Source organism: Schistocerca americana, chromosome X (genome assembly GCF_021461395.2).
Source record: "Schistocerca americana isolate TAMUIC-IGC-003095 chromosome X, iqSchAmer2.1, whole genome shotgun sequence".
Taxonomy (NCBI): Eukaryota; Metazoa; Arthropoda; class Insecta; order Orthoptera; family Acrididae; genus Schistocerca; species Schistocerca americana.
In genome coordinates this window covers 163552049-163565617 of record NC_060130.1, presented here as the reverse complement: position 1 = coordinate 163565617, position 13569 = coordinate 163552049, and the positions used below count along the sequence as shown (strand labels likewise).

Sequence of the window (13569 nt, the reverse complement as noted above, 5' to 3'; positions counted from 1 at the left end):
TGATTACTGTCTGTGCCAGCCAAGATCCAGTGTTTTGCCCCAACCATGCGACTGCAGAGAAGTGCAAGTTGAACTTCAGCTACCACAATTCTGAGTCTTACAACTGCCCTTTCTCCATGTGGGAGCTGGAATCAGCACTGTCTGAGACTATTGATTCTGCACCTGGTCACAACCAAATCCGGTACTGTGTGCTTTAACATTTGCCAGCAGCTTCACAGGAAATCCTCCTGGAATGTTTTGATTTTATATGGCAGACAAGCAACTTTCCCAACTTTTGGAGAGAGGCAATTCTGATACCTCTCCTCAAACCAGGAGAGCACTGCATGTGTCCCAGTAGTTACCGGATCTTCATCTTAATGAGCTGTGTAGGAATGGAGCAAATGATGAACCATCGTGTGGAGTCCGGTGATTTCGGTCCATTGTCAACAATCTGACCCTACTAGAGGTGGCTGTTTTCCTACATAAACAGCACTGTCGTGACATATTCTTTGAAATCAGTAAGATGTATGACACTACTCGGAGACACAATATTCTTGTGCGACTCCATCAGTGGGGCTCTCATGGCCACCTCCCCATTTTCATATGGTCCTTCCTGTGTAAGCGCTCTTCTAGGTCTCGAGTTGGTGGCGTGCTGTTGGATCATTTTGAGCACCAGAGTTGTGTTCCTCAAGGTAGTGTCTTGGACGTTGTCCTCTTTTTCCACAGCCATAAACAGTATCGCTTCTGTGATAAGAAGTCCTGTATACTGATACTTGTTTGCATATGATTTTACCTATACCTTTATCTGTATCACCTCCACTTTTGCAACAGTGACCAGTCAGTTGCAACTTACAGTGCAGAAGTTAGAGGAGTGGGCTGGAAAGGTGGGTTTTCAGATAAGTGTGTGTGTGTGTGTGTGTGTGTGTGTGTGTGTGTGTGTGTGTGTGTGTGTGTGTGTGCATTTTAATCATCCTCGTTGTATTTTTAATTCACCTGACTTGCAGATGAGGGACACCATTCTAAATTTTAAACTCTCATTGAGGTTTCTGGACCTTATTTTTTACTCCAAATTGTTGTGGTTACCGCACCTGAGAGAGCTGAAAGCCAGAATCCAGAATATTATAAAGTGCTTTAGCCACAGGTCTTGGGGAGCAGAGGGCACTTCTGCTCCAGTGTTATAGGGCTTTTGTGCATTCATGGCTAGACTATGGATGTGTGCAGTTTATTGGTCAGTAAGGCCTTCTTATCTGAAGATTATTGACGCTATCCATCATGAGGAGATTAGACTGGCCACAGGTGCCTACAGGCCTCTATGCTGAGGCTGGGGAACTGCCACTCTTCGTCGATGGAAGTTTCTCATGGTGCATCACTCTTGTAAGTTTCTTGCAGTTATGACTTCACCTGCATACCATACTGTTGTTCATCCACCTCTGGAATGCATTTTCTCTAGTGTCCACTAGCAACAATGCCATTTGGGATCTGTGTGCAGTGTGTGCTGGAGTCACTTGGTGTGGAACACACACACACCACCATTCTGGGATTTTAACTGCCTGCCACCACGGTTACACCAGAGGTCCAGAGTAATTTTAAATTTGGTTGTTTTCTCTGATCGCGTCCTCAAGGGCCGACTGCCTTGAGACTTTACCATTTTCGACGCAAATTATATGCGATCTTCCAGGCACTGGAGCAGAAGGCATGTGCTTCAGGTGTTAAATTCCTTGTCTGTTCTGATTCTCTGAGTGCTCTTCACTCTCTACAATGCTTTTACCCAGCAGATAAAGCAGTCCTGAATATCCAGGATGCTCTCTTCAGCCAGGGAAGGTTTCTTTCTGTTGGGTACCATGGCACATGGGTATTGCGGGGAAAGAAAGGGCAGAGGTAGCAGCCAAGAAGGCATGTTGTGGTCCTCCTCCTCCTATTTAAGTGTGCCATCCCCCTGCATACTATCGTCTTGCTGTTGCAATACAGAGTCATGTGTTGATGGGAGGAGGAGTGGCTGAAAGTGACAGCTGCATACAGTAAAGCCCACTATGTGGCCATGGCATACCTCCTTTCAGCTACAAAGACAGGATGCAGTCCTCCTTAGTCACCTTCACATAAGCCACAGTCCTCCTATACATGACGTTTTGATCCGGCGTGACGACCGTCTAATGTCTGGTGCTTGTAGCGTACAGACCACTGTCGGCCACATTTTAATACACTCTTTTATTTTTGGACCAAAGGGCAGCAGCAGATTTGCTGCAGATCTGCCCTCTACTTTAAGTGACATTCAAACAAATGTAGTGAGGCTTTTAAGGGTTTGTTATTTCTCCAACTTGTTTCCAGTAATTTTAGGGAGATGTTCTTAATGAGGGTGAATGGCTCACCTATGTTTTTTGTAAATTGTTAGCCAGTCACATATCCCTGTGCCATAGTTTTAGATCTGCTGTCTTTTTTTTCCTTCTGTTTTCTTCCCAGGTGTAGTATCTGCCGCTATTTCTCCTTTGTTTTACGGCATGTGATATGAAGTGCTTGTGTGGATCAACACGAGTGCTGGAGTGAGTGAGTGTGCCAAAGGTTGTAGCACTTTTATCCATATTCAATTCTGTTAATATTTGTGAGGTCACTGACAACTTCCCCATTTACATGCTTCAATCCACAGTGACAGATTTGTTATTTTTATGATTATGATATCATTCTGTTTCATGCATGGAGATTTGAAAGGAGTGACTATTTTACCTCAGGAATATTTTACCCAAGGCATTGCCATGATGTTTAGACCATACAGTAGAACTGCATGTCCCCAGGGCCTAAAATCAGCTGCCGTTCTCCTATGCAGTTAGTTGGTTAGTTACTTGTTCCATAAATCAATAGAACAGCTATTCACACCATGGGTGGTTGCTGAGTTATGGGAATATTTTAGGCCATTGCGGAGAGAGTAGATGTGAGAGAGGAAATGCTGACGTAATCCACGATTGGTGTTGCCAGCACAACCATTACTGCTAGGTTGTGGCAGCAAAGGAAAAACAGTAAAGTCGACGTGAAGTATTCCAGACTGAGCCAATATGTGACAAAGATGCCCAGCTGCCACCTTTTCTTGCATAACTTATAACTTGGTCTCATTTTTTGAATGTATTCCTGATGTACTGTAATCAGCAACAAGATTGATTGTCCACCTTTGAAATTCAAACACTGAGTCTCAAAGAGTGTGCTTGGTTAGAATTAAGGAAATGGCCATTTACAGCTAGTGAGCTTTTATTGGCTGGCGACTTGCTATGTTATCCAACAGCCAGCGCACTAACACGTAATAAGTTTACAGACCAAAGCCTATGAAACATTTGAAATTCATAAAATATTGTATTATAAAGTATAAACAGGCACAGAAGGTATAAATCAAAGTCGGTGTGAGAATTTCATTCCTCTCCTCCTAAATAGCAATTTTACCAACACTCATAACATCAACTGAAATAACCAAATCGCAAATCCATAAACAAATGAGAAAGAAATTTCAAATTTTTATGTTGTATAATAGACATATTAGGAAAAGTAGTGGGTTTTGCCACTAGTAATACTGTAGGGTATGTAATTTAAAAGACTGTAACTTTTGCTAATGATGTAAGGGGTTATTGAGCTATTCCCCAACACACTACGGCCTCAAATTATACCTTAAAACACATAGTTTTGAGAGTTCTTTTATTTTATGTCCGCCTCATAAATAACAAAAATTTATAGCCTACATAGTGAAATAAACTGAAAACACTGGAATACGGTGAAAATTGCCAGATGGTAAGATCTCAGATGTTTGTAACATCTTGCATGTTTGTTTTCCACTTGCAGCCAGACATAACACTAATGCAGTGGCTTCTAGCATATACAGTGATAAACAACAAACTTTCTTGGTGCCATGTTCCAGTGTACAGCTAATGTGACCGGTGTGTAGAGAACCGAGTGACCACGGCTTCCACTTATGTTCAGTCTGTATAGTTATACCTTGTACTCCCTTTACTACTGTATATTAATTTTACTTACAGTAGATCTGCTCAGAGCCTGTCGACAGAATCTGGAATGTATCGTGCCTCTAACAACTGCAACCGACATAGGCTTCTCCATTTGCTATGTGTGGAATCACAATTAAAAAAGACGTGTTCAGTAAACATATGTGCAATGGATTTTTCGTATATTATTTGAATGCATGATGTCTGTTCCTTTGAAAGAACAGACACCACACAGATCCCACAGCCGTGAAACACCATAAGTAAATTGAAGGGGGACACTGCCAGCAGCTGCATGGGACATTAAGCGGAATCTGTGGCGATGAGCAAAAATGTGTACTGGACCGGGATTCGAACTCGAGATCCCGTGCTTACTAGGCAGGTGTGGTAAACACAGCGCCATCCAAGACACAGTGTTATCGCACTTCACGGACTATTTCAGTACGATTCCACAAATGCGTCCGACCTCCTGTGGGAATCTCTAAGTAGCGATCAGGAGTGTAATGGACATGGCTGCAGATAGGTAGCGCTCGGTGGGAGTGTGGATCGGCCGTGAGGTGTACTGTGATAGTTTGTGCAGTTGCAATAACGCTGTGTCCTGTATGGCGCACTGGTTACCGCACCTGCCTAGTAATCATGAGATCCCGGGTTTGAATCCCAATTCGGCACACATTTTGATTCATTGCCACTGATTCTGTTTAATGTCCAGCTGCAGCTGATAGCAGTGTTCCCCCTCCAATTTTTCGTATCCATTGCAGTCCTGAATGGTGTTTAATGTGTTGTGATGGCAGACAGATTCTTATAAATGTAACAGATTTCTGGGACAGAGAAACACTAAAATCACTGCAGACTTAACGTTATTTCATATTAATTGTTATAAATAAGTACCTGTTGTGAAGGAAAACCTGTGTGTATACACATGCTTTCACGAAACCTGCTGTTTTTACACTAGAGCAAGTGACAAGTTTGACATGTAAACAATGCACATTGGTAATACTACAGAATGGTCCACTTTGACTCCTCAGCGCAGTCACAATCTAATAACTATGTGTCTGTCTAGGGACAGCAAATCTTGGTGCCAATTGGGTGAGCCAATCAATTGCACTCGGCTGACTTTGGGTCTGCAGCTCGTAGCGCTTTCTGGTGGCAGACAGTGAAAGCTCACAAACAGTAGTCTATACTGCTGGGTTGTTTTGGTTATTGTTATTTGTTTATGGGAAGACAACTCTCATGTGAAAAATGGAAAAATATAGTTGCAGTCTGTGCACTGCAACATATGGCATTAATAAAACCATATATCAGCTAGTTGTCCAAGATACAGGGGCGATAATCAAAATTTTCCCAATGAATTTGAAACTCGCTTATGCAGAAAATTATGGAAAGAACGATGTTGCCATGACGTTCTTCTCCTCTCATACCAAATATATGTGTAATGTATTCCAAATTACATCAAAATCGGAACTGATGAAATAAAAATACTGTATATGTATTTGAACAATCTGATACGGAATGCCTTAAATGTCTCATTTGCTGCATGTACAGTTTAACATCTCATTTCTGAGACATTTATAAGTTTAAAACCTGTCTCAAAGAAACATGTCTTCATTAGCAATGAAAATTTTCTTTGCTTTTTATTTATCAGCAAAAACACTAATGGCAATCAGATGCCATGGCAGTTTTATTCAAAAGCTCACAATGATGTACAGTACTAAAGTAATCTTCATAATCAATAATCATGAATTTCTGCAACAAAATTTGCAACTTACTAGCAATTTATGCGAAATATCTTTACCAAGAAAATTTCCTAGGTCACTACCACTGAGGGCACTATGAAGACAGTTCACCCAATTTTCAAAATGTTAAAATGTTTCGTACTCTAAGAAAGCTATGTACAGGATTGCCACAAGTTCTAGAAATCGGAATTTCAAATATGTCAGGGAAATTGGGGAAATATCGGGTGGGGGGAGCAGAAAAATCTAGTTTTTGTCTCAGTAGATATAATGGTTTGTTTACTGAGATATCGTGCATCGTCACTGGTTGGGCGCAACTTAGTACGCGCATGACTTCCCTACTCCCTCATTCTTACTACTTCTCCCCTTTCTGCCATTCCCCTCAGCTTGCAGTCACTGCTGCCACCACTTCTTGCCGCTAGCCTAGCAGCTGCTGATTAGAAGCAGGGAGGCATGAGGAGTGGTTTGTTTGGACCTGAGTCTCAGAGACGGTTGACGCAGCGGCCAGAGATGGCGGTCATGTGTGTACAAGATGTGTCTGAGTGATTGTATGAATATGTGTGTGCTGTTGTTTTCTGACAAAGGCAATAACCAAAAATTTAGTTGTTAGAGAGTGATTGTCTTTTCTATGTGCCTGTCTGCGGCTCAGCGATCATCTTTACGGTGAGCAGCTACTTATTTTTATTCCTACTGATTCTCAGAGTATTTGCGCAACTTACCTGTTGCATGGAGTGATCACCATGATCTCATTTCATTAACATGGTGTCTGTGGCATGAGTGGACTTCCATAACAGCCCAAAACTGCAGGTCATTTCTACAGATATCTCTATAAAGGATATGGCGTGCTGATCTGAAGCCATTCGGTTCCCATTAATGTGCAGGCCCTGCCCATCGAATCTAGTCTCACCGATCTGCCCGCAGTCCGGGTCTGTCCATATGTCGCATAATGCATCGGATTTTTGTGGTTTCCCTGGACTAAGGACTGCAGTGCTCCTGGACAGGCCAGAGGCCACGGGCGATGGATTTCAGGAATTGCGACTGTCTCACCACAAGTACATTGTACAGAGTGGCATTTCATAGACATTCTATTTATTCTAGTACATTCTGACACTTCAGAAGTAGTTTATATATTAGAAAGTATGGAAAATAAGAAGAAGAAAATTGTGCCAGTTGCTGGTAGTTTGCATGCTATGTACTCGTGTATTTCTTGAAAGAAAAACCATACAATATCTGTAAAATAATAGACGTAACACAGTGGGTAGTAACTCACAATAACGAACATAGTAGAATCAACATTTTACTGGCAGTCACCTATAGTGTTTGTTTAGACAACTGTTCCCTGTCTTATACGCTTCTTTCAAGAGGCCTACTTTTTTCCAAGGTTATTTCTGAAACTAGTGAAGGTATTTTAAATCTGTCTTGCGGCTCCAACGAAATGCGTATTTTTGTCACCAAGTGAGTTTCGCTGTATTGAAATAAAATAATATCAGTGGTCTTAATGAAACAGATATACCATTTCCCTTGCTTTCTCCATCTGAAAATAGTTCATTACAAAAGATGTTGCAATGTTAGTACTTAAGATTTTTGCGCACACCTTTGGAAATACAGAAGTCCTTATATATTTTTGTTAACTTACGCTGTTAGTTACCCTCGATCTCAAAATTTGTCAGGGAAAAATGCTAAAACTTGTCAGGAAATTAGGGAAATATCAGGGAGTTTCACTTGGGGAAACTTGTGGCGACCATGATGTATAGACCATCCTATAGTAATAGACTCATTAACCTAACTAGCTTGTATCACAAAGACTGTCCACTGAATTTGATTCTTCACTCCAGTGCAATACACCAGTAAATACTTCTGCACCTCCAGGGTTTTGAAATATAATTACAAGGCTTTATGTTATTGGCAGATTCAACCTACAGAAAGGAATTTTACATAAAAATACAAAGCTACTTGTAAACTGCTGTAGTTGTATACTAACTTCTCGAGAGAAGTTACTTAAAGGTCAAATTCAGCTCCAGGTTAATGAAAGAAACATGTGTCCATGACATTTGTGCAGCCATCAGTGATAAACATAGGATTCAGACCAATCTATTTATGTAGTCTGTAATCTGAAACTTATAGTTTTAGTTAAGGTAATAAGAACTGGAACACTTTCCTTGTGAAAAACTGCTTGTAGTTTGGAGAAAACTTTCATTTGCTTCTAGTTATGGGGTATACTGTTGAGAAAATTTTGTTAAGTCCTTCATTACTGTAAACTGTAGGTCCTAAAAACTGCATAAGCAGCCTAGGAACTTCGATACATCTTCAGTAATTAACATACAATTTTGAATTTCACGTGGAATGAATCAAAAGCTCCTTGTCCTAAAGGCCACTTAAGCCTTGACTATCTACCATCACGAAGTTCTACGAGCTGCTGATCCATAAAACCCGAAGTCAGCCGACCACAACTGATCAGCAACGAGATTTGCTGTACCTAGACACAAATAGTAGATGGTCACGACATTCTCTGATGTGAAAGTTGTTACCGTTTGACAGTTAGAGTGATACTAGCGCTCCAGGCGGTGAGAAAGCAGTCAGTCACATGTATCGTTAGGATAATGGTTGTTTCTAATTATTTTCTACTTCATTAATGGAGTAGTTACATTTTTGTATTCTATGCATTAGTAAGTCAACAAGAGACACAAATTATTGTGAAATACATCTAAAAATAGCCGAATCCGCTGACACAATGACATAAGTTGCAACTCGTTAATGAGGAAATACTTTTGAGTATGTGCGTGTATACTGGCAGGTTATTCCACTGAAAACAAGAGAATGTAAACACATTTCATGCATGGGAAGCATATATTTCTGTTGTTGTCTGTTGTTATTGTCTTAGGCACTTTCCTTGATTCTTGAAAATTTTTTATGGAGTTCTCCCGTTCTTACACCTAACTTGACTTTTTAATACGTGAGTGTTTTTGTATATGTAATTACTTTTGCTTCAAAAGTGAACGTGTTAAAGATTTTCACAAGTTGTGGCTCAGGTTTAGCAACAATTGTGAGATTGGTTCCTCCTGTGTTGGGAAACAGTTTTATGACTTTTGACAATTTATCATCATGTTTGTTAGGTTTCCCCTTAAGCTACAGTTCTGGTGGCTTATTTGATATGTCAAATAATGTGAGTATTACATTCCATATAAGTTTCCTTCTTTCCACCGATTTGGCTGAAAATGTAGTGAACAAAACTGTACTTCGTTGGGTAGGTATACAAGGTCTTTCTGTAAAAGGTCAGGTCTTCTGGTAGTTACTGGCAATTCGGTGTTGTTAAAGGAAAATGGCATTATTCAGTAAATGTCTGTATGTTACAAGAGAATAGTATATAAACCGTCCTGTAATGCACCATTTCTGATCTCCGAGGGTCCTTACAAAACTAAATAATCACAGATGTGGTGTAATTTTGTAGTTACTATCGATTGTTATGGCACCACGTACATTCCTTATTATAATAACTATGTTACAAATCAATGATGCACTCATGCGACATCGTGTTCAGAAGTAACATTTGCTGCCTGCTTGGGGCACCATTATCAGTGGGGATAACAAGATAGAGATGGAGTGGCACAGTGAATAAGGAAAAGTTTACAAGCAATACACTAGAGGTCACTGCACTCATATATTACCAGAGTATGCTTCACTGCCATTGGCTACAGTAGGAAAATGCATACCCCCACATGTTACAGTCTGACGCCTTTCACTGTACTTCACAGTTTTTGGTTTAATTACCAATGTTGGTCAATTTTTATTTTTTTTATGGGTAAGGACCAAGGAAATATCTCTCAAAAACATGCATGTTGATGTGTAATTTGTTCTCGTAGCATGTCAAAAAATAGCTTGATTACCTTGTACCCAGATAACAGCGTTAATTTCGTGACGAGTTTTGATTTGCTGTTACATATCTATGATTTTTTAAGAGCTGATGAAATTTATTACCACAAATTATTGTGTAAACAATGTATTGCATGTTTAATTTCCTTCACTTACACAGATTTTAAACAATTTATTGCTGAACATTAAGATTTTTAATCATATATGCCAATTACACATGGTTTTGCTCATATTTAGGTTTTAATGTTTTCCTCATTTCTGCATTTTTCTCAATTTGTTGTTTTTTAAGGCTGGACCACACAAAATCTATTTTAAGTTTTTGTGTAGACATTTGTCAGTGGAACATGAGGAGTTCCCCAGGAGAGATTATTTTGGGTTAGATTTGAAACTTGCTTTGCTACCTGTCAGACATTTTATGGTATTGGACAAATGATAATAAATTTTTGTTGCTGAATGTTGACCTCCTTTCTGAACCACTGACATCTTGAGTAATGGGAAATAAAGATCATTTTTGCCTCCAGTGTTGTCTGTATGGACATCACTGTTCTTATTAAATTGTGATGGATTATTTATGATGAATCTCATTAGTGAATGTATATGTATTGGATGGCACAGTTAAAAATACCTAGTTCCTTGAAGTGGTACCTACATGACATTGGTTTGGGAACACCACACATTATTCTTATTGCTCACTTTTGTGCAATCGGTACTTTGTTTCTAAGTGCTGAGTTACCCAGAAAATTATTCCATAAGACATTGAATGGGAATATGCAAAATATGTCAGGAAATTAATTAATTTGTTTCGACATTTGACAATTGTGTGAAGAGAAAACGTAACTGAACTTAATTGTTTGAGAAGCTCAGTAATACACTTCTTTCAGTTAAAATTTTCATCAATATACGCCCAAAAAATGGGAGCATTCTACCCTATTCGCTGACTTCTGCTCAGGTGCTACATCAATTGTTGGTATGACTCTGTATGTTGTAACAAAACTGAATATACTGTGTTTTTCTCAAAATTTAGGAAGATTCCATTTTCTGAGAATCACTTATAATTATTTGTTAAATGTCACTTACAATTTCTACTGTTGCTTTCTATCTGATGGGAATTATTATAACACTAGTATTGTCTGCAAAAAGTACCAATTCTGTTTGTTGGGTGTTAAGTGGAAGATTATTCACATATATGAGGAATGGGAGTGGACCCAAAATTGAACTTTGTGGGACTCCCATTGTGATCTCTCCCCGGTCGCTCAAACTTTCTACCCTTCCGACATGTTTGAATCATTCAGCACACTTTTTGCATTTTGTTTTCTATGTATGATTCAATCTAGTTGTGTGTATGCTCATCAGTTCTATAAAACTTGAGTTTTTGTAAGAGAGTAACATGATTTACACAATCAAATGTTATGGAAAGTTCACAGAAAATGCCAACTGGCAATATTTTATTACTTGAGACTTTTACTATTTGATGAGTGAAGGTGTAAATAGCATTCTCATTTTAGCAACTCTTCTTGAATCCAAACTGTGATATGCTAAGTAAACTGTTTCTACTCAAGTGTGAGACTACTCTTGAATACATTACTTTTTTGAGTATTTTGGAAATATCTGTCAGTAAGGAAATTAAACAATAATTCTTTAAGTCTGTCTTGTTGCCTTTCTTATGAAGAGGTTTAACAGCTGCATATTTTACCCCGTGTGGGAAAAATTCCCTGTTCCAGTGATGCATATTGCATATGTAAATTGAATTTGACAGTAATATCTCTTTCTATATATTCATCATCTCATGTCACCTCTTTTAAAACAATGTATCCTATTCTCATTAATAATTGTATGAACCTGCCTCAGAGTGGTGAAGTACAATATTGTTTATTTACATTAATTGTGCATCATGAGGTAGAGCATTAACAATTGGGTAAACATTAATTATTTCAGCCTGAAAACTGTATACAAAAATGTTATCAATCAGTGTCCTACTATCATGCTGCATATGAGTTGAAAAATTGACTACAGAAATTAAATTGAAACACCCAAATATTGATGATAGGTCATTTTTCCTGTCCCTATCTTTTAAAAAATCTACTTTGAAATCTACCCAAACTGCTAACTGTTCTTATCTGACAGGTAGCTCAATAATGCATCTAGATTTCTCATAAATAACTGAAATTTCCCATAGAGGACATCTGTAGGCTGTTAAAAGTGTCAGAGAAGTATTCTGCAGCAGGAACTCGTAAGCACAAGCGTGTAGATTGTGATCAACAAAAAACTATTTGTTTCAGTGATTGTTGACTTCGTGTCCAACTTTTACACACATTGCAACTCCTACATTTTCCATGATAGTATTACTTGGAAGTGATACTAGTCTATAGCCCCTGATACATAACTTTTCGATCCCAGTTATTATGTGATATTCAGAGACGCACAGAACATCTAACATTCAGCTGTGCTGCATGACCATTGTAGCAAGACTATGTTGGCTAATGTTAAAAGGCCAGCTAAATGAACCATCCAGACTGTTGTTCCCACAGTTACTGAAAAGATGTTAATCATCTTTAAGAAGCTCCACCAATTACCCACCAATGTTGTTGAACCTACTCTATGGCTATCTGTGTCATTTAGCCACACAAGCCAAGCCACAAGTTTCGGGGGATGTGTTATTTAAGCCGTGTAAAGTGACTTTGCCTCCAGTGGTATTATTAGGCTTAAAACTTAAACATTTATGAAATTCATTTGACCCCAGTTCCCGGCCTGGTATCCCCACTCCATTTTCTCAGTTCACGCACGCCCTCCCACAGAATTGGCTGGCACAACCTGTCCCAATGCCAGTGTCTCTGGCAGAAGTCCAGGTTGGGGATTTTTCTCTCTCATACATTCTTGAGCTTTCCGTGCTTGGACATGGTATATTAGAGTATGAATGCTTGGAGGAAGCAAGCTGTGGTTGAATGGAGTACTGTGGGGTTTGGAGGGCAGGGCCGCCCTGTCATGCAGCAAAGCAAATTTGGAAACAGTTAAAAATTTCTCAGAAAAACCAAGCAACCACCAACTTTTGTAATAATGGTCAGTTTGCAGCATCTAGAACATGTCAATAACAGAAAAAATGTATTGTAACATTTAAAAACTATGTCCAAATTTTATATCAGTTGATGTCACTTAATGTTAAAGTAAATGTTAACTCACTTTCCAGACACTCATGAGAAGATATCATTTTCTGAAAGCTGCTGGACGTACTAAGTGTATGCCCCTTACTCGTTATGTTTCGAGTCATTCTCAACCAACTGTAGAAACTTTTTGGATTAATAATTAATTCTTCTACATCCCAGTTATCCAGTACTTTCACCTTTCCTGCTGTCTCAACTTTCGCTTCAGCAAAAGAGAATTGTCTTACAGGCAGGAATCCATTATGTCACCTAATGTACATCCGACAATCTGATGAATACACATGCTGTGTACGAGCTCAAGTTGCTTCCAGTGTTGCATGCAGACTTAGAGTGGACATTTGGGCCATTCAAGTATGGGGTGATTGAATGAGCGTGACAGAAGTCGAATGCAGGTGCTCCCTGCATCCAAAATGAATATATTACTATCTGCCGGACTTTTGTGTAACAGTATGCTGCAAGCATTTCAAGCAAGCATAAAGGCCGGATGCAGACATCTACTGCCCCCTCCCTCTTCCCCCCTTCCACCTCTACATACCCGGAAACTGCCCCCCTCCCCTCCCCTCCCCTGCCGTATTATGTCACTGCAGTATCATCTCCAGTTTTTCCCGTCCACTCCTATCACCACAATTCCCACCTCCCCATCCTGGCTAGGCATGTGTCATCCAACCCCCACTCGTTCCCACCCTTCAAACTATTCTCTCGAGCATTCCACTCTCTTGCCATCCATTTGTGCCCTCTTTCCTTGTTTGGTTCCCTCCCAGTATCATTAGATTTAATCACTCGTCCTTTTCCTCCTTGTGTGTGTGTGTGTGTGTGTGTGTGTGTGTGTGTGTGTGTGTGTGTGTGTTTTCCTTATGCTGT

General features: G+C 39.6%; 1 protein-coding gene across 1 annotated transcript in view; it reads left to right on the top strand.

The window, feature by feature from the left end:
• The window catches only part of LOC124555885 (delta(14)-sterol reductase LBR-like), a 241770-nt gene that overhangs the window by 10100 nt on the left and 218101 nt on the right, over positions 1-13569 (top strand). The window lies entirely within an intron of this gene.